The 3,118-nt window shown below is 38.3% G+C and overlaps 1 non-coding gene across 1 annotated transcript; it reads left to right on the top strand.

The window, feature by feature from the left end:
• The first annotated feature begins 2,673 nt into the window (after window positions 1-2,673).
• Window positions 2,674-2,779, top strand: LOC125471293. The gene has a single exon (XR_007253558.1). It is a non-coding gene; the product is annotated as a small nucleolar RNA R71 (small nucleolar RNA).
• Window positions 2,780-3,118: the final 339 nt, after the last annotated feature.

Raw genomic sequence — 3,118 nt, 5'->3', positions numbered from 1 at the left:
CTCAAGAACTTGAGATAAATTTTGTAGACAAAGATCAAAACTATCCCCAAAAACTGAGAAATCATCCATGAATACCTCAACAATTCTTTCAACCAAGCCTGAAAATATGCTTATCATGCACCGTTGAAAGGTGGCTGGTGCAATACATAGCCCAAATGGCATCCTCCGATAAGCAAAAGTACCAAATGGACAAGTGAAATTGGTTTTCTCTTGATCCTCTGGTGCAATTGGAATCTGATTATACCCGGAATACCCATCTAGAAAACAATAAAATGCTCGTCCAGCTAACCATTCCAACATCTGGTCAATGAAAGGCAATGGAAAATGGTATTTCCTTGTCCCTGCGTTAGGCTTTTTGTAGTCCACACACATTCTCCAACCCGTAGTTAATCTTGTAGGAATTAACTCATCATTATCATTTTTCACCATTGTAATACCTGTACGCTTAGGCACAACTTGTGTAGGGCTAACCCATTTACTGTCAGAAATTGGATAAATCATGCCTGCATCAAGTAGTTTCATTACTTCGTTCCGCACAACTTCTTTCATGATATGATTTAACCTTCTTTGAGCATCAACTATCGGCTTTACATCATCTTCCATCAATATTCTGTGCATGCAAATTGTTGGGCTTATACCCTTAATATCAGTTATGGTCCACCCCAATGCATCTTGGTATTTTCTTGAAACACGCAATAATTTTTCCTCTTCTATGCTGTCAAATCTGAAGCAATAATAACTGGCAGCGTTTCATTTGCCCCAAGATGTGCACATTTTAAATGTTCTGGCAATGGTTTTAGCTCCACTTTTGGGGGTTGCAATTTAGAAGGTTTCAGGGGCGTTTTCGGCTCTCCAAGGCTTTCGTAAACATGTCTCCAATGTGGTAATTGGGCTGGTACACCGTCTAATGCTGTTACATACTCAAAAATGTCTTTATCCTCTGTTTGTGCTGTATCTGGACTATGTAAAACACTCAATAATGGATCAGATGTCAACCTGGTCATAATTTCTGCATGAATAACACCTTCTAACACATCTGCCCGCATACACTCTTGATGCCCTTCTGAGCGTTTTGCAGCTTCAAATAGGCTAAAAACCATTGATTGGTCTTGCACTCTAAATGTTAAAGTACCTGCTTCCACATCAATCAATGTTCGGGCAGTGGCCATAAAAGGTCTTCCCAAAATAATTGGTGTCTGCAAATCTTCATCCATGTCCAAAACTACGAAATTTGCTGGTAGATACAAATTGTCAACCTTGATAATTAAGTCTTCAATAATCCCCCTAGGATAAGTAACAGAACGATCTGCTAGCTGGAGAATAATTGATGTAGGCTTTAGATCTCCTTGGCCCAATCTCTGAAAAACAGAATAAGGCATTAAATTAATACTAGCACCTAAATCAATTAATGCACGTTTAAAATTAGAATTTCCAATAGTGCAAGAAATTTTAAAACTCCCTGGATCTTTCTTTTTGGGTGGTAATTTGTGTTGTAAAACAGCGCTGCACTGTTCAGTCAAAACAACTTTTTCAAAATCAACCAATTTCTTTTTGTGAGTGCGCACATCGTTCAAAAATTTGGCATATGATGGAATGTTTTTTATTGCATCAAGTAGTGGCAGATTAATCTGAACTTTAGATAGAGTTTGCATGAAGTTCCTCAGTTGCTTGTCTTTTGCTGTTTGCTTCAAACGTTCTGGATATGGAATTGGGGCCTCATAAACATGTTCTGTGCATTTTTCTGTTGCTGGATTGTTTTTGGCAAGTTGTACAGCAGCAGGTTTTGCAAGTTTTGCAGCAAATTCTGTAGGATTTTCTGCAGACTTGTCTTCACTTTTTGCATTCTCACGATTATCATAGCTTTCACCACACCTCAAAATTCTAACAGCACTGCATTCTTCTGAACCCCGTGGATTAAGGACTATTTGGCTAGGAAATTTGCCTCTTTCTCTTTCTGTGATATGACTTGCTAACTGTCCAAATTGCTTTTCCAGATTTTGAATTGAAGCTTGTACATTCTACATATTCTGATCATTTTTGTCTATGTACTGCTTTGTAGATTGCATAAACATTTGGAGTGTATCCTCCAAAGAACGTTTGGGTTGCACAACTGGCTGCTGTACATGATTTTGCTGAAAATGTTGCACCTGCTAGTTTCCTCCCCACTTTATATTTGGGTGATCCCTCTAACCTGGGTTATAAAAATTAGAATATGGATCATTTTTTAGTCTCTGAAAATTGTTAAATGCATTTACTTGTTCTGCCACGTGTTCAGGATAGGCGTCTTTGTGTGGGCAGCCCATAAAATCATGATTTGGCATGCTGCAGATGCTACAAACTACTGCAGTAGGCTGCTATACAGCAACCTGCTGCACTGGTACTGTTATTTTCTGTAAAAGCATGTCAAATTTTGAGTCAAAATTTTCAAGTTTTCTCTCCATTTTTTCGATTTGAGCAGATACATGTGGAGTTCCAATTGACATATCAAAAATGCCTCTGGTTTGTGTCTGGTCCGCTGCCCATTGTTGTGTCTTTGTAGCCATTTTCTCAAATAACTGAAATGCTTGTTGAGCATTTTTATTTGAAAATGAACCTCCGGATGATGCATTCACATAACTCTTTGTAGTTGGATTTAAACCCCTGTAGAATATTTGCATTCTTGTGTCCCCATGAATATCAGCATGAGGACACTTCCTGAATAAATCTGAAAATCGCTCCCAAGCTTCATGGAACTCTTCATTAGGCTTTTGAACAAAAGATAGAATTTTAGTTCTTATGTCAAGAGTCTTGTACGCTGGATAAAACTTGCTTAAGAACTTTTCGCTTAACTGTGCCTAGGAAGTGATGCTCCCAGATGGGAATGTAAAAAGCCATGTTTTCGCCTTGTCTTTTAAAGTATAGGGAAAGAGACGAAGCTTAATAGATTCTGCAGAAAACCCACTAACCAAAATATTCTTACAACCCATCAGAAATTCAGTAATGTGCATGTTAGGATCGTCATGAGCTAGTCCATGAAAAGTAGGCAATATTTCCAACATGTGATGTCTAATCTCAAAAGTATCGCCTTCATCTTCTGGATAAACAACGCAACTTGGTAATTCGTTAGCACGGGCTGCTA

The sequence above is a fragment of a genome, unplaced genomic scaffold (genome assembly GCF_019419815.1).
Source record: "Pyrus x bretschneideri cultivar Hongxiangsu unplaced genomic scaffold, Pyrus_bretschneideri_v1 Contig106, whole genome shotgun sequence".
Classification (NCBI taxonomy): domain Eukaryota; kingdom Viridiplantae; phylum Streptophyta; class Magnoliopsida; order Rosales; family Rosaceae; genus Pyrus; species Pyrus x bretschneideri.
This window is presented reverse-complemented; position numbering and strand designations above follow the sequence as displayed.